The sequence below is a fragment of the Ictalurus punctatus genome, chromosome 10 (genome assembly GCF_001660625.3).
Source record: "Ictalurus punctatus breed USDA103 chromosome 10, Coco_2.0, whole genome shotgun sequence".
NCBI lineage: Eukaryota > Metazoa > Chordata > Actinopteri > Siluriformes > Ictaluridae > Ictalurus > Ictalurus punctatus.
In genome coordinates, this window is record NC_030425.2 from 23578112 (window position 1) to 23597585 (window position 19474).

Genomic DNA, 19474 nt, shown 5'->3' on the forward strand with positions numbered 1-19474 from the left:
CTTTTAAAAGTGGGTGTGGCTAAAACTGAAGCTGTTTTTTTAATATGACCTGTATCACTATGCAAAACTCACATAAACACTCGGGAAACACTGGAACAACCCCCCCTCCCTCCACGCAGCCCCTCAAGAGGTAGAAATGCCACTGCAGTCTGCATAGTCTCTGACGTATCCTCAACCTCATCTTCATCACTCAAGTTCATAATTGGTTTCAGTGAGAGATGTGTGTTGGACAGTTTTTTTTTAATCCCGCTCACGCAGATATTATTTTTCTTTGTACCTGATCATGAAATTGTTTAACAAATGTAGTGATTTTTCCAAAATATGAACTAATTTATACCTACATATAGAAACTTCCACAACCCTGACCAGGCAGTTACTAAGGATGTATGCATGAACGCTGCACATTCATGTTACTGACCATGGTTGTTCTTTGACCTGCAAGCTTCATTTCTGATCGCTCGCTCACACCCTCATGAAAGTAAACTTTTTTGTCACATCCCACTGGATCCCAGTCCCGATGCACACTCCATGTCTCTAGATAGGGCATCTGAAACTTTCCGGTAAGCTTTCCAAAAAAAAAAAATCATATATATATTTTACTATATATAGAATAATATCCTATTCGTATTACACATTGTTTGTTGATTCAGTTGATGTAACTGAATAAACAAAGTCCTAGTCTCCAATCTCAGTTCACCGAGGAACCCAAAATCATCAAACTTGCTTAGCCAGACTACATAAAAATTCCTACGTCCACGTATACTGTTACAAAGCATTAACAGAGCTCTTAAAGGTTAAAGAGTTTATTCTGTTATAACTATAAATAGTTAAGGCACACAAACAGACGCGTCTTGCCTTTGTTTAGCCCTAATCCTCGGATCTACAACGCTAAAGTGGTTCCACCTTATAGGAAGTGCTCAATAAGCGTAATGATCCTCTGAGAAGGCCAGTCCTTGGCAGCATAATTAAAAGGCTTTCTGTCTTTATCCAGACAAGCAGGAGGGGAAATTAGACAGGAAATTCCTCTGGAACAAGCTGGCCAGAGGCTTAACTACACATCATCATGCCAAGCATTACACACCACCAAGCGCCATGTCGCAAAGCATTCTGGGACATGCCAAGGTAACTCAGTGCCTCTGGCAGGTTCAGAGTCTCAGCATGTAGTTCATTACACAGCTGCCCTTTTTTTAATCATCTCTTTTTTTTTTCTTTCAAATATAAGCATTTTTAACAGGATGTAGCATCCCTATTACCTCTGAATCACAGGGGTTGCATGGATGTATAAGATGTATTACATTGACTTATGATAAAAGTGCTCAGCTAGAAGTGACCATGAAGTTCGCGGGAATAAAGAGTTACTGCCGAAAATGTGTTTGAGCTGTAAATGCAGGAAGTCCAGTCTAGGCTTCGCAGCTGCAGGGGCAAAAGGGCAGAGCGTGGGGACACTTATCAGTGTCCTTCAGCTGCATCTGGGTAAAAATGCTAATAAGGTCCATGCATCATAGTTTGGATAAGAATGCGGAGAGGGCGAGAGAACGGCAGGTCTCCTCCGTCCACGGTATGTTGTTAGCATGCTGTTTGTGTAATTTAGGTACTTAAGACGGCAAGGGTCTGAAAGACTGATTACACCGTGCTGTAATCACACAGCCCCCTCTACCTGCTGATTTATCGCTGCTGCTCTTAATAGCTCTGCTTAACACACAGGTTTGTCCAGATTAAGTAATTACCTTTAAGCAAAAGTTTATTATCTTTAAGACTGGCGCTTTTGATAAAAGGACTGCCGTGTGAGAGAGAGAGTGGGAGAGAGAGAGAGATATTGGAGAGGTGCTGAGGGTGAATGAATGAGAAGGATAATTAAGAAACAATACATTAAATTGGTTTGTTCTGTGGGTGCTGTCACTGTGTTCCCCTGCTTACATTCATATTAGCCCTGTGGAACCCTTGCTAGGGGGGCGATGGGGATTACTGCTGGCCCAGAGGCGCTCGAATTATTCCTCAGGAACAGCTGTAAATTGAACAAGGAGCCAGCTAATTTAGAAAGAGCAGGGGGAGGGGGAGAAGTGCATCCCAGCTAAAAATAATATCTTAAACTATCCGTTGTGTTCAATGAAGAAGGTGTGAATGGGAGAGAAAGCTGATGAGTTATATAAGTAAGCAATAAAACATGACGGGCATGCTGTTATAGGAAAATAATCAAGGATATGTTGGTGACTACTGTCAAAGCTGCTGACACCTTTTGACCAATCAGATTGAGCATACAACAGTGCTGAGACATAAACAAAAGTTAACTACAAATAAGAAAGAAGACTCAGGATAGAAAAGACAAGATAAATCAGGGGATAATGCCAATTGGGCAGTCACAGCCCTTCACATCTTGTGACTGAAGTCTGAAATAGCCACACTGGCTTCGTCCATCATGCCCTTGGATGCTTTTTGTGGCCTTCTGGGCTTTGAGTGAAGTTTGGAAATAGAGCAGGACATGAGTAGGATGCTGTCCAGAGCTGGTTCAGGTTTGTCTCACATCACACTGACAAGTTCCACTCAAGCACACTCCCATCAATAGAGAACTTAATCAGAATGTTCAGTTACATATATGAACGACTCTAAGAGGTTTAGGGTGTAATGTTACAGAAATAACATTCCTGCAATGTTCTAACGTTATGCCATAGGACCTTGCGCACACAATGTTGCCAAGTACCAAAAAAATGATCGATCCAATAAGTAAACCTGTCACAGCATCCAGAAAAACTGAATATTTGAAATGAACAAGGAACAAAAGGTTTATGAATCTCTAATGATCAAACGAACAGAGTAAATATTCACTAAGCACTTTATCCTAGTCAGAGTCTTTGTGGATCTGGTGCCTATCCCAGGAACACTTGTCTGAGGCAGGAATGCACCGTGGATGGGACGTGTCCATCATGGGGCAATATTCACACATATTTACACACTTGTTCGCACCTAGTGGCAAATTAATGTAAGCAATCAATCTTTTGGGAAAACAGAGAACCCAAATTAAACCTGAAAAACAGGAATAACGTAGAGTAACTCGACATATAGAGCAACTATAGAGTAACTCGAGGTCATTCATATAGAGTCACATATAGAGTAACTCGAGGTCAAGCTTGAACTGGAGAACCTAGAGCTGTACCACCATGCCACCAAGTACAGTAATGAACAAATTGGTCTGATTTGACTCCTCCAGACACATGTATTTGTTGCTGTTTTTTTTTTTTTTTTTTTTAAATCTGGATAATAGTTCAATAATAATGCGAGTGAAAGCTTTGTTTATTCCAATAACGAAAATAATGCTCTCTGATGGCACAGGGAAGCTGAGCTGAGACAGCTTGCCCTGGCCCGGCTCCTTTGTTTGCTTAAACTCTTGAGGTGTTTGCTGAAGTGTTTCAACTTTTAGCAGGCGGTGAGCCTAAGCAGAGTTCTGGTGGTTTCCACCCATGTTTATAAACTGCTCTTGCTAAAACGGTTTACTGCCTGTCCTTTACGTTAACCCTTCACTTCTCCACACTGTGCAATCTAACCCTAGAGTTTCTGTATTTGATTCTTTTTTTTTCTGAACAACAACAACAACAGTCTGCTTAACTCTTCTATCAAAACAACGTGATAACGGATGTGTTAGGCAGTGCGTTGAGCACGTGGCTGAGAGATTTTGCTTTTCCAGCTGCCTCTGTGAGCTGCGGCCTTTCCTCGGCCAGGGACACGCTCGTAAACGCAGAATGAGAAACAGCTGTAGGGCGCAGCCTCCTCCTGCACACTTGGCTCTCTCTGTCTTCCCAGAGGGGGGTGAAGGGGGATCGAGAGGCCCCTTCATGGATGGTATGCTTGAGGCCTTTGGATTTGTCATGAAATGTCTCGTGTGAGAGGTACTTACAACTTACAACTGGTATTCTGTACCTCATAAAGTCAGGAAATCATTTTTTTCTGTGTCCTTTCTTTTTTTTTCTGTCCACCATCTTTATTTTTTCTGTCCACGTACTTATGTGCTTGCTGTATTCGGGGCATAAATAACATATGCGTGACGACCTTACTGACAACATTATTACAGCCAATAACAATGATGGCAAGAATATTTAAAGAGTTCTGGACCTGACAAGCGCTATTACATTTTGATTTCTTTACAGCATACATATGTATAGATGTGTTCTAGTTTACAAAATAACACTTTTGGTGGTTTTCCTGGTTTTACAGTTTACAGTTAACTTATTTAAATCATATTTGATTAATTTACATAGGAATACCCGACATATTTTACTGGCATTCCTTGTATCATGTTGTAAAATCAGGTGTTTTTTCCTATTTTGACATAGCTGAATCTGTGTTTTACTGTTTTTACCTAGTTTTGCTTGTTAATAAAAATCTGACATTTGCTTTTAGTAAAATAAGACTAAGTTCTTCTGGTGTTTCTTCACATATTCTTGTGAAATCAGTACAATTTTATTGCCATTGCTTAATTTACTCAGTAAAACCAGATTCATTTATGGTTCTCCTTAGCTCTTTTATTAAGATAATGGTGCTTTACATTTAAACAAGTTTTAAAACAGGTGCAATGCTTCCTAGGTGTTAGATCAGTGAACATCTAAATTAACAGCTGTATGCAATATTTGCTAACATGTCTTTGAATTCTCTTTAGCACCTCGCTAAAATCAGACCAATGCACTAAAGGCCATCAGCCTCATTTCAGCATTACATATACACTTCCATATGGGCACCACCTGGTTCTCGCGCTTTCTGTGGTGTTATATTGATTTTTTTTGCTGCAGATGAAGAACTGACTGGTAAAGACCAGTGCAATGTCAGGTCCTGAGCAGACAGTACTCTTTGGTCAGCTCTTGACTTCCTGACCATGTCCATTTAGCTGCTTAGTACCAAGAGTTCCAGCCCAATGCAGGCATACAGCATTCAGTTCTGTGGAATACATTGCAGTCATCGGTTTTCCTCTTATAAGAGTAAAATGAAAGAGTTTTTCAGGGACATCATATGTATGTTAACAGAGATGAAGGTAAAACTAGCAATGCAAAGCTACAACTTATTCTCAGATTTGATTTAGACCCTTTCTCAAGGTGTGAAAATCAATATGCGTTAATAGATAATTAGACCCTAATTTCTCCTGAGGCTTAACCTGACTGCCAGGAATCGTATAAAAAATATCTTGCGATTTTAATTGGCCTGTTCAAACAAGCGGCATGAACGAACAGCATAGACAGACGTGTTAATTGAATCGCCTTAATTGAATAATTAACAGGGCTGGTGACAGTCGCAGTTGCTTTAAGGCAGAAAGCATGGGTTAATGAGTGGGCTGAGACTACAGGCGTTCTGACCCTGTTTCAGCAGCAGGGCCTGGTTAGAGGCATAATTAGCTTTTACACTCTCATCCGCTGTCCCTCAAGCCTTAGCCTTAGTCTCAGCTCTGCACTGCATTAAAAAGAAGGGCTCTGAAAACTAGCATACAGATGGACCAGGGTAACGAATGTGTAATCAAATCAGATTATAATCTCTTGCAGTGGTAAAGGAATGCAAATTGCTAAGAGATTCTAGCTCCAGGTAAGGGGACAAAAAGTCAGCTTCTTAAAGCAGTTACTTTCTCTGGAGCTCACTGGAAATACAGATTGCTTTCAAATCAAGACGGCATGTTTAACTTCTAACACATCTATAGCAGGATGGTTGGTTAGTTGGTTGGTGTGTTGTTTAGTCAAAGGGATGAGCTGATGCATGAAGAACTGTTTGGTTTGTAGGTTGGTTAGTTGGATGAAGAACTGGTTGGATGGCTGGGAGGAAGGATTGATTGATGGATGGATGAGTGGTGGGTTTGTTGGATAGATAAATAGGTGATTGGTTGGTTGTATGCGTAAAAAGTTGGTGGGTTGGTTAGTTGGTTGATTGAATGGTGTTGGATCAATGGTTCATTAATTAGTCATATGGATAGATGGATGGATGGATAGATGAAGTATTAACTGGTTATCTGGCTGGATGAATGGATGATGTATGGAATAATTAATACATCTAGGGCTATATCACCCTCCATCTCTTGCCTGGTTTCCCACTGAAGCTAAGCAGGGTTGAGCGTGGCCAGTACCTTCATGGGAGACCTCCTGGGAAAACTAAGGTTGCTGCTGGAAGTGATATTATTGAGGCCAACAGGGGGTGCTCACCATGTGGTCTGTGTGGGTCCTAATGCCCCAGTATAGTGACAAGGACATTATACTGTGAAAACAGCATCGTCTTTCAGATGAAATGTTAAACCGAGGTCCTGACTCTAAGTAAAGAGTAGGGGTATAACCCCGGTGTCCTGGCAAAAGTCCCCAATTGGCCCTTATCGATAATGGCCCCCTAATAATCTTCATCCCTAAAATGGCTACATCACTCTCCTCTCTTCTCTACCAATAGGTGGTGTGTCGTGGGCGTTCTGGCGCACCATGGCTGCTGTTGCATCATCCATGTGGATGCTCCACACTGGTGGTGGTTGAGGAGATTCCCCCCATACAATGTAAAGTGCTTTGAGTGTCTAGAAAAGTGCTATATAAGTCCAAGTTATTATTATAATTAATTTATGTATGTATGTATCATATCATAAGTGCAAACCCCAACATAGCAGGACAGTTTGATATGTTTGTGAATGGATGGATGGATGGATGGATGGATGAAGAACTGGTTGGATGATAGATGTGTGCATGGATAGTTCATTGGTTAGTCAGATGGATGGATGGATGGATGGATGGATAGAAGAGCTGGTTCGGTGGTTGAATGGGTGGATGGCATGTATGTGTGCATATACAGTATGGATGAACAGATAAATATATAGATAATAAATACAATGCATAGAACTATTAATGTATTCATCTCTATTTTTTTTTTAAGCTTATGTTAGCCTGAGCCCAGGGTCTGATTCCTCACTAGAGTGATTGTGGGGGGTTAAGATATGATGCAAGGGCTTTGTGGCCTTGATTGTGAAATCAGAGCACAAACAAGAGGCTCCACAAGGCTTGACTACAAAGGCCAAGGAAAGAACCCTCCCCTCTTTTCTATCCCCTATTGGGAACTGTGGAGTGAGCCTGTAAGGAGGTGAACGTGGGGGCCTCCTGTTACTCTTCGAGTTGGCGGAGAGTTTGTAATGCATCCAATAACAGAACAAGCTGGGATGTCATCAGTGATATAGTTTTGCTCTCAATTTAAAAAAAGGAATTAGATTCCTGGTAGAAGGATACATTGCACTCTGTGTTAATGTCCTACACTCTAAGCAAAAGGTAGGTGTTTGCTTATGGGCTCAATGCTCTACTCTTACTAGGATTTATGAAGGATTAGTCCACACATGATTGTGCCTCATTCATTCAAAACCCAATTTATGATATTATGGAATAAGTTGTTATTCGGCAACATCACTTTGTGTTCTCAATGATTTCAGACCTGCAATGTCTGCACACCAACCTACACTGCAACAGAACATAGTTTCTTAATGGATATGTAATATTTCACCATATTGAAATTCACATCAACTTAAATTGGTTAAGGTTCTGAAAGCCCTCTTTGCAGACTTGATGTAAAAAGATGTACTGCAGTTGTCAGGATGAACAAATCTAAAAAGTTTCACCAATGTTTTGTTAAACCAATATAGATTATACCTAAATAAACTGTAAAACACAGTGTTATAGAGTTACCATACAGTTCCAGCCTAATATGAATGCATCCCTTCTAAAGTGCAAGGTTTTTCCCAGTGCAGTTGGGAAAATTACAATGACTTCTCTAAGTCAATCTCTCTCTGTCTTGAAGTGACACCACCCTCTTCACTTCTGCAGACTCGTGCCACAGGAAGTCCTGGCACCTCACTCGAGTGCCACTGGGTATTTTGACTTCCTTTGCATCTGCGAGCCTCTTGACGGCTGCCTGCTGCAGGTCGGGGGAGCCATAGCCGTCATGTTCTCACACAAAGAGTTTCATTCACAAAGCGGGCTTTTTTGTCGGCCAAGAGGGTAAAGAATTACTCAAAGCAATTCATTCAGCAATTCTCCCTCCACTTCAGAGGACTTATGGTGCTGGAGAAGTTCCAGTAATGTTATTGATAAACTGCACAACAGCAATTTATTATTTTTTTTTTAAAAAAAGATATCTACCATGAGCAGGAGTACCGAATTTGCATTGTGGCTTAACATTGCCAATTAGCTGGTATGGGTAAAGAAGAGGGGAATAAAATAAGAGAGATTTATCATCAAGTGTGGCAGCTCTGAAGCACACGTTCCTTTCTCCCTTTTATGTTGTTTTCTTTATTTCTTTCTTTCCTATCTGATCACATGCACTCTCAAAGTTTCTCACCATTAGCTCACTGATCTCTACGGCTTCACAAACACAGCACAGTGTTCATTAGTGCGGCTTCATTAGCATTTCTGTAGTTATGACGGAAAAATAACCTTCAACAAGTTTCCCTGCAGCTAATATGAACTAGTGAGACTGTATGAAAGAGTCCCTTTAGCGCTTTAATAAAAGTTTGAAGAATCTCATGTAGAAATAAAGAGCTTTACTCACCAATGGACAGTCCAACCATTTTAGACTAAGACCTGCTGGTAATTTCTGTTACTGTGTGGATAAAGGAAGTCACCTATGCCATTAAACTTAAATTTAAACTTTTAATTTAAAATTACTTATAAACCAGGGTTCCACTAGGCTAATCCCTTTTTCAGTATAACTTCATATGCAACCCTGCAGTCAAGTCAACTAAAAAATAAGAAAGGAAAAAGCCTGAGGGCTTTCGAAATCTCCGAAGAGCACAGGAAACCATCAGGCTTGCTCGCCTCTTCACGAAGCACGGCTTTCGGAAATAACAAATGTCCGCACAATTGCAAAGGAAGGCCCTAAATTAGCATAATATCAAATATCCCTGCAATAACTACCTTCCTTCCCAGCTTTTAGATAAATGTATGAAGATAAATTGCTACACTGGTTTTGCATTTTCTTCACAGCGGTGCCCTGATTCGCCGGGGAGCCTGGTGGGTAGGATGGCTAAAATCACATGTCATCAAGATGGAGAACTTTAAGGAGGAGGATAAAATGGATTTCGAGGACCTGGGGTCTTGTCCCAGATCTAAACATGCCAGCCCACGGCATGCGGCGCCAGGCTTTTTACTCCTCTCACTTTTATTTAACACCTTCAAAGATCTATGGTAGGACTAATCACGCAATGCTCATGAGGTCAGAACTTCTGAAAGAGCCTCGTGTGGGTGACATTTGGAAAAAATAGCATAGCTTGATCATTGTTTTTTATTATTTTTTGACTACAAGTAGGCTTTACTGGCATCTCTGGTATGGCCAAGCTTTATCATGTGCAGTACCGTCCCCCCCCACAAATTTACATCATAAAATAAATTTACATGATAAAATAAATTATAACCAATCACCTTTCTGAGCTCTGTTTTTCTTGTTTCATTACTGAAATAGGTCTTTGTACTCGAGTACTCTTGCTTATGTAAAGTGCAAGCTGTGTGTGCAGTCCTTATTAGACTTTTCTTTGTATTTTATAGTTTATACGTACTTCAGCACCAGAATCAGTGGTGCAGTTCAGGCTACATGCAAACACTGTACACTACAGCAGGGCGATATGGCAAAAATATTTGAATGACATTTTCACTATATATGATTGTCAACAGAGTGCTAGCAAAGTATTACTGTCACAACGGTTAATACATATTTGTATATTTTGTACCACTATTTCCACACATAAAACATTTATCATGTAAAAGTTGGGCAGACAAAATATTCCCTAAAAAAAATAACTGTCATAATATGTATATGTGAGGAACAATGAAGGTTGTTTAGGGTTAAGTAAGGAATAAAAGACGTGGGGCATGTTGTTATAGGAAAATAATCACCAATAACGTGGTGTAATGCTCCCCAACAAGAAGTTGATTGTTTTACATTCCTCTTATACCACAGCAATTTGCCAAGGATTAGAATTTATTCAAATGTATTTATTAAAGAATGATATGTGGTGCTATTTATCCATTTATAGATACATTTCATGTTGTGGAATGTCCAGTTTTCAGAAAGTGTCCTCACTTTCACTTTAAAGTTAATAGGACATGTTACTGAGAAACTACAAAGCACCAATTCCTCTGTCCTTGAAGACTTGTTTCAGAAACCCTTTGGAACTTCTGTTACAACGTGCTGACACCGGAGACACTCTAAAAAAAGTTCTCTACCCAGAAATTTCACCATATGAACAATTACACGTTCTTTTTTTTTTTTTTTTTTTTTTTTTTTTAAAAAGCCATTTACGTGGTGTGTCCACCAAACAATCCCCTGTCAAGGCTGTTGCTATAGAAACAATAACATAATAAACAAGCGCAGTAACATAAACCTTTGGATGAACCTGGTCTCTGTTTGTCGCGTAGTATGTCGCCTCAAAGTTGTACTGAGCAGCTCTCTGAAGCAAAAACAGACAATGCATCACATAACAGAAACCACATTTTTTTTATGGTTTCAGCTTACAACCAGGACCAGCTTTCAAAGTGCAACTAAAAGCAGAGCTCTTTAGCAGACATGAAGAAGACCTGACTCAGAATATAACACTCAGACATATGCAAACTTGACCCAGTCAAAACAAACCAACATTTCCAAAAAAAAAAGCACACTGCCTGTTGACCTAGGAAGAAAGGTTTATTTTCCCACTAAAACGTCATAGAATATATAAACCGTGGCCCTGAGCTGAGTGTTGGGTAACTGTGGGTAGCGCATGGGCATCAGTACGGTGGGTTGACACTGTGCCAAGCATCCCTCTCATATCCGTCTCATGCGATCCGCAGTGTTGCTTCAGCTGGGCTGTGGTGCGAGCGAATGCTAAGTGGTGACTCTGGGGGGAAGGAGTTTTTCCTCTAAAGTCCAGAGAAAAGAAACAGCAGCTTATAATTGTCATGTTCTTTATTTAACTCTCATCCAGTTGCAAGGGCTACCATTTACTCAGTGCAAAAAATGCTACTTAGCTTAAGTGAAATATAATCAAGCTGAGTTCTCATCGGTAATTCCCCTTTCTGAGCTACTATCCAGCAAGCAAAGTGGAAAAACAAAACCGACGTAATTATGCCGTAAGAACAGTCAATAGTAAGCAAGCACTTTTGCTTTACGACCGTCTGTGATTATCTTCTCCTACTGACAAATCTGCGTTGAGCTCATGCAAACTAATCATTGGCCGACTCTCAATTACAAGACTGACGCTAGACCTGGAGATACAGTATGAAAGGGTGCTGAAAAACCAAAATGAAATGTTGAACATCTGCAGGATTGTTAAACACAGAGGGCGCTATAATGGAGGACAGAAGTCATTTTACTCAACTGACCTCAAGCAAAAGCATTGTCATGCTCCTGAGTGGTGCGAAAGAAAAGCGTTTATCCCATCGCTGGGAGGTCGTAGGTTAGAATCCTGACAGCCATCCGTGGCCAGGAGTCCAATAAAGCAAAATTGCTATAGCATAACTCTCTCTACTCTGTCAATCAGGGTGACACTTATCAATCATAAGTGCAGACGTCTGCACAAGAGGGCGGATTTGAGTGTGTGCGGCCTCCTTGTAGCATGAGCAGCAGTTCAAAAATATGTGTTTGCATGGTTTCAAAGCATGTTTTAGCCTTCACCCTGTCGGATTGGTAGTTATTACATGATTGGGAGAGCTAGCCAGTGGGTGGGAATTGACCAAATTAGGAGTAAATTGATGGATTTAAAAAAAACTAAAAAAAAAAAAAAAAAAGACAAAAAATAAACCAGCATCATGTAGAATTTATCAAAAAGAATATTTTAGTGCATAAACTTCAGCACAATATTTTCTGCTCCCTCTGTATATACACTACATGTCCTAACTATACACTGCCATTTCACATTTTGGAATTTCCATAATTTCAGTTGCTTTATAAATTCTCAGGAAGCAACTTTTATTTTCTGAAAAAGTAAAAACAAGAAGCAAGAAACTGCCTCATCACTGAAATTCAGCCAGAACCCATAAGCTTTCCTGGCATATTTTGTGTTCCTTGGATCTGACTCTTTTTAAGGAGTTTTAATTGGCATAATAAGAGGCTTAATTTCTTATCCTACATCTGAAGGTGCTGTTCAGTTCATTAAGCCAACTTGTTTCGCCAAAGCCACAATTATTTGGAGCTTTTAAGGCACTGACATGCAAAAACCACAAACCTGTCAAGGCCCTGGCTCTGCCCAGGCAAAACATCAGGCAGGAAATATGCTGCTTCCCTCTAGTATGGTTATAGTCCTGGATCGTGCACCTCCCTTTTTGGGTTTCCTCAAGAAGAAACTATAATGCAGGATTCTAAAAATGGCCTCAAGGCCACACAGAAGTGAGCACACCCTGGACACGATGCCAGAGCTAGCATGGCAGCGGTGTATGGTACACTTTTAAGCGAGACTGGAGCAATGAGGCATCACGCAGTGTGGATAGCTGGGTAGCAGTCAGGTTCGCAGAGCCAAAGATGACAGTGTTATAGCCTGCACTGGAGCACGATAGTAAATCATGATAGACTCAAGAGCTGGGAGGGATTTTGCAGGACTGTAAAACATGCTAAAAAGCATGTCTTGATCTCTATCTGTCAAGTAAAACCTATTCAAACCTACCATGTTTATATTTTGACTATGACAGTGTAACACATACTTGCAATATCATGCGATAGATGATTTTCTCCATCTTAAGGCATATTCAGACTGTTAGTTTTACATGGGAAGAAAGGGTAATCTCTGGGATTTTCATGTTTACATGTCTGGACAGATTATGCCACATTTTACCTTCTATGAAATGACCATCAGAAATAATCCCAGATAATATTAAATACATCTAGATGTTATTATAAAATTCCATTATATCTTGACAAAGACACTCCAGGTAGCACTCACTCTTTTCTATCATCTATCACCAAAAAAGTACTGGAAGAGTTTAAAATGCAGACACGTAATCATGAGCTTGAATCCTGGCAATGCCACAGCCATTCATGGCTTGGACCCATGGGAGCAAAATTGTCCATGCTCGCAAAAAATGCTCTCTCTCACCTGTCAATCACAGTGACACTAGTCAATTGTGAGCATCCATGAGCTCATGTATGTGGAAGAGGGTGGATAACACTTTCTTCTGAGTGTATTATGCTGACCTGGGATGTACCGTGAACAGCAGTTTTGAAAAAATATTATTGGCTGGCTTCACGTGTCTTGGAGAAAGCATGTGTTAAGCTTCACCCTCCCTGTTTTGTACCTGTGGTATGATGCGTAGAAATTAGCAGGTGACCAAATTAGGGAGAAAATGGATCGAAAATAACCTCAGAACAATAAAATATACTTATTTAAAAGTACTTCCTGGTTTGAGTTCCTAGCACAGGGCTAGCTTTCATACATACACTTTGTGGTCATGTGACCTACTAATGCTCATGCACAGCAGCCACAAGCCTTACAAAAAAACACTTAATAAAGATAAAAACAATCAGTTTGTACTACAATGAGGTCTATAACGTAGCTTAGCGGAGATCGCATATCCCGTGTGAATCGCCAGTAAACATTACAGATGCCATCCGGCAACATTACTTAACGGACATATGTCCGGAAATGTTATCCCATCCGAAATGTACTTTAGCTAAATCAATCTGATCTTATTCGTGTTATTCTGCTTTGATGGCTTTGTGTTTAGAGACAGAGAAACACGGCACATGCTGGGTTTTCCAACCACATCATAGACAGATGTGTCTGAGGCCTCAAAGAGACATTGTTTAGGCTTGGCCTGTAGACTCTGTGCTGTGCCAGGGTAACACACACCAACTTTCACACACACACACAGACACACACACAGTGCTCCTTCTTTCCTGTATCCGCCTTATCCACCCATGGATCTGTTTGTTATTATTTGCTTAATCCACATGCTCTTTGGCTGTGGTGTCAGAAAGAGCATCAGCAAAGCATGAGCTAAACAAGATCAGCTACACACACTAGCCAACAGAAACGTCGACTGTATTCCTTTGCAGGATTACAGCATGAGAACACAGAGGAGAACCAAAACCGTTCATTGTGTTTGGGGTGAAACAGTGTGATAAATTCATAGCATATTTGCTTATGACTTCACAGTTTGAAAAAGGACAACATATTAAGCAGCAAGGAAACCCTAACACAAGAAATCAACACTGTATTAAATGGTTCATTTAAATGTTATCTAAATAATAAGGGCATGCATTACATAAATGTTTAATCCAGTAATAAAGTACTGTAAATCAGTGTCATGATGTCTTACTAAATGTGGACACATCAGTTAAACTCAGGTGGATATAAAAGCAACCACCAAGGACATTAAATATGATGTTGGTTCATATTGTTAACTGTGGCTGGATAAACGTGTTAATTTTGGCGTTTATGATGTAAGGAATAAAGCATTTTGGGGCATGCTGTTATAAGAAAGTAATCAACAATGACAGACTTACTGTTACCCCCTGAAGTTAATTATTTTCCAATAACAGCATGTCCCGAAATGTTTTATTCCTTTTATACCACATTGTTTTGTCAAACATAGTCATTTTTGTGTTAAATAAAGAAAACATACTTTTTGATCAGTTTACAGTTACATTTAATGTTGTGGAACAAGAAACAAGTTCCTGTTCTCGCTTATGCTATAACAGATGCAAACAGTTGTTCACTCACAAAGTGCTGACACTGGAGACTCCTTCCACATATGTTAAATAAATATCTCCTTACAGAAAATGTCACCATAACAATAATGATATTTTTATTCGTTACATAACCAGGTTTAGATTATGCAGTTTGTTTGTCATACAAATCCCTGTGAATGAAATGTTACTATGGAAATAATAACAAACATTTGTGGACTATCTTTGATATGATGATGATGCAATGTGTGTCTCAATGCATGATCAATGACTTCAAAGTATCAAAGAGCTGAAGCATTTCAAGCAGCCAAAATGATAAAATGGTACAACTTAGAGCATTTACGATTTGATAGGATGTGATTAGGGATGTCACGAGAACTGATACTTCGGTACCAAGTCGGTACCAGCATTCTTAAAACGTGATGGTACTTGTTTTTCTGCATTTCCATTGGTACCAATTGTAACGAAAGTACCAGTGTTGCGATTCTTCCGGACCTGATGGGGGCAGCAAATACACACAAGTGTTTCAGTCGGTCCACAAGCGGTGAAGAAGAAGAAGAAGAACGCCTACAAGCACACGGGAAAAACTACAGAAGATTAGCTTAGCTGAACAATTTAGCTCCGCCCCAACTCGTTGATAGGAAAAGAGAGGAAAGCTAGTATCGGTTTCCGGTGTGCAACCAATGCTATCTTTCATTTCAAACAAAGCGAGGAAACACCTGGAATTTGGCGAAGCATCTGAAAGATGGTCCTATATTACGTTTGTTTGAAGCAGCTGGCATTGTGGCCATGAAACCAGCTAATGTTATGCTCCATGTAATGTTAGTAATAGCCAGCTATTTGTTAATGACGCTAACACATTGCAGTGTTATAAACTACCTCCTAATGGGCCTCCATGCATCGCCATTCCGCCCGTGTCTTGTCAGCAAATGTAGCCTAATGTCACTAATATTTATTCAAATGTTTATGCTTTTAATAAATCTTTTTGGTCTGCCACCATATCAGTGAATTTAAACTAATGCTTGCATTCAGAGTATAAGGTGCGTGTGTCTGTGTGCGCATCTGTGTGCATGCGTGTGTGCGCGCGTTAAGGAGTGCCCCCCCCTTGCCAGTATCAGCCAGAGAAGGATGTCCTCCAGGAGAGTTTTTTTTATTTTATTTTTTTAAATTTTATACCACACTGTGGTATCGACTTTGGTATTGAGTATCGTGTACTTTTGGTGGTATCGGTACCGACTACTAGATTTTTGGTATCGTGACATCCCTAGATGTTATACATTGATATTTTGTATTGTGTTAGCTAAGTGTTAGCTTTGAAATGTGAGGCCATGCGACATTGGGATGGACAGGCAGACAGTCCATGTCACTTTTACTGGGGCTGACAGCTAAGGAGGAACATGGAGGGAAAGAGGTTAACGGAAAACACATACAGTGCCAAGGAATTCTGAAAATAATAATGTAATAGGAATATAAATACCTGGACATGAATCGATTCATTGGTGAATAACACGTATCAATTAATTGGTTAGTGACATGTATTGATTTATTGGTTAGTGGCACATATCAATTCATTGGTCAGTGATACGTATCAATTCATTGTTTAGTGGCACGTATCGATTCATTAGTCAGTTACATGAATTGATTCATTGGTTAGTGACACGTATCTATTCATTGGTCAGTGACACATATCGATTCATTGGTTAGTGACACGTATCAATTCATTAGTCAGTTACATGAATTGATTCATTGGTTAGTGACACGTATCGATTCATTGGTCAGCAACACGTATCGATTCATTAGTCAGTAACACGTATCGATTCATTGGTTAGTGATGTATTGATTCACTGGTTAGTGAGACATATTGATTCATTGGTTATTGAGACGTATTGATTCACTGGTTAGTGATGCGTATCGATTCACTAGTTCATTCTTATTGTAAATATTGAGAATGTGAACTGGTGAATCCCCTCCTGTATACCACTATATCATCACACCCCTAGTTCAAGAATTAAAATACAACCAAAACTAGATAACTGTCAGTTTTTAAAATTCTAACATCCTGAGAAACAAAGAAAAGTTTTCTTGTTGAGACACGCTGAGATCTGTAGACTGTAGACATGGCAGAATTGTTACGTTCCTGATTCTCACAATGTGCAAAGGAGCCCTGAGAATCTCTCCACGCCTGTGCTTAAAGGAGGGGTGTGTGCACTGAAAAAGCCTTTCAAATCTCTCTCTCTCTTACACACACATACACACACACAGACACACACAGGTATCTGCACATAGGGGTAATTTGCAGTTGGGAACGCAGGCCAGTCAGGGATAAATAGACCCATGCTGAGAGCAATGTGCTGTTACTTGAAGGAGGGAAGCAGAAAGAAAAGCGAGGGTGGGAGGAAAAAAGAGCGGGAGAGAATTAGGAAGTTTGCATTGATGCCCTGGAGCATTCAAATCTATTGCTGGAGCTTCTCTCCAACACTTGTAAATCAGAAGGAATGTGTTGTTTTTGGGCCAAGTTGTGCTTCGGAGGGGGAGATTTACGTCTCCAGACATCGTCCAGAGCTTATTATTATATTAACTAAGGGCTTTGATGCCTGAATCAAGTGTTCCATTGCAACACGTAATATCAGATTATATTTAATTACAGAGCCTCGCATGCTAGCACAGCTGTTGTGTAGGAAAGCCGCCTCTTTGTAGGTCTGATTTCGATTACAGCATACACTCACTGGATTTTTATTTTTTAAAATTTTTTACAGGAATCGGATTACGCAGTTATTATAATAAGAACGAGCCACATTGGTAGGTCTTTTATCCTCATACAAAGTTTGAGGGTTGAGAAATTTTACTTTCTGGTCAACCTGAGCTCATTAAGACATTCATACAAATAGAATTTGATTGGATTTCACTAACTGTAACGAATCTTTTCCAGTTGTGTGAATTGTTCCGTGCTCATTCTGGTTTCTCATTTAAAATATGACTGATCTTTGGAAAAATATGGCACAATGTATGAAGAACAGGTGATTAATGTCTGGGTTTTAATGGTATCTAGGCCATTCGTTCTCAGACTTGTTTTAAATGACTGCATTCACACACTAGGAAAAAAAAAAGCTTCACCCTTCCATTGCAAAGTGAAAAAAAAAAAAGAGAATGTTGCGTATCTACAGCCGATTTTTATCCAGCAATCAACGTGGCCGGCTATAAATAGACCGGAAAATGAGCAGGCGTCCTGCTTTCACTTAGCATTGTATATCTAATCTCTGGCTTTCGTCAGGCCTGAGACGAAGTTACGATTAAAGAGAAGAAGGCTTCTTCTTCTAAAGCCATCAAGCCGAATGTTTACAAAGAGCTCCTTTAGATGTATGCAAGTTGCACAGCCATTACTACGAGCGCAGAGAGTGTTCCCATGTGAGGAGAAAATGAAAATAATTGCCCAGCCTTTTACAAGTCTGTGTAGCAGCCTGTATTTACACAGCATATGGCGGGCCATATGACTCATGCAGACCCTAGGATACAGTCTGGGATAAAGTTTCATATAGGGCAGCGCGAAACCAACCGGACATGGCTGCTATTAGTCATTTCCTTTTCACAAAAATGTCCTCAAGACGTGTGACTGCATGAGCTATAAGTGAAGATTCCAGACAGAACATCTGCAGTTTCACTGATCCGTTCAGTAATAAGTTTTAACCAGTGAACAGTGCAGTGACCGGCGACGTAGCTGACACTTTTTACAGGAGCTGTTAGAAGTCAGGAGCTGAGAGCAAGGGGCACCCTTACAGAAACGTTACATGTGAAGAACCACATGAATTTACACATGGTTTTTAGGCATGTCACTTTCACCTGTGTTTAGTGCATGTATTCTTATTTTTCACGTGAATTCTAACACATTCATTGAATTAATTTCTTACACATGATGCACGATTCATTTACGTTCACGTGATTTATTTTTACAAATGATTCATGATTCATTTTTATTATTTTTTTAACGTGATTTATTTTGTTTACGTGATTCAATTTTACAGGTGATTTTCCCCACTAAATTATTTTCATAATTTTTTTTATACATGATTACCTTTTTTTACATGATTGTTAATTGTATATGATTTGTGATTCATTCAGGTTCACGTGATTTATTTTACAAATGATTCACAATTCATTAACTACACATTAATTCATTATTAATTTATATTTCACATGCTTTATTTTACAAATGATTCATGATTTATTTTAATTTTTATGGCTTTTTTTTTTTTTTTTTTTTTTACATGTGATTCATTGTGCAGGTGATTTTCCCACTAAATTGTTTTCAGAATTTTTATACGATTCCCTTTATTTTCCTTGATCCTTTTTTTTTTTTTTTTTTTTTTACACATGATTCATTTATTCATATGATTTATGATTCATTTATGTTCATATGTGATTTTATTTTACAAATGCTTCATGATTCATTTTATTTTTTAGTTTTTTTTTTTTTACATGATTCATTTTTTGCAGGTGATTTTCCCCACTAAATTATTGAAACATTTTTTAAATATATGATTCACTTTTTTTATTTACATGATTTTTTTTTACATTCATTTATTCATATGATTCATGATTCATTTGAGTTCACTAGTATTTTTTTTCCTCACACAGTTAATTTAATCACATTTTGATTTTCTAACCCATGATTCATTTAGGTCGGTGTGATTCATTTATTTTCACATTGTTTTGTTTATTACATATTACTCACATGATGTCATTTGTGTTTACTGTGTGTTACCTCAGGGCATAACAGGGTGAAATACACCTTCATGTGTTTGTCACAAGTGATCACATATTACCCATATAATCATGTGAAAAC

At 39.3% G+C, this 19474-nt stretch overlaps 1 protein-coding gene and 1 long non-coding RNA gene across 2 annotated transcripts in view; one reads left to right on the plus strand and one right to left on the minus strand.

Annotated features, from left to right (window-relative positions):
- The window catches only part of gli2b (GLI family zinc finger 2b), a 91319-nt gene that overhangs the window by 45282 nt on the left and 26563 nt on the right, over positions 1 to 19474 (minus strand). The gene's annotated exons all lie outside the window — the stretch shown is intronic.
- On the plus strand, positions 18490 to 18997 carry LOC128633695 (uncharacterized). Its single transcript, XR_008397075.1, has 2 exons — positions 18490 to 18561; positions 18751 to 18997. It is a non-coding gene; the product is annotated as an uncharacterized LOC128633695 (long non-coding RNA).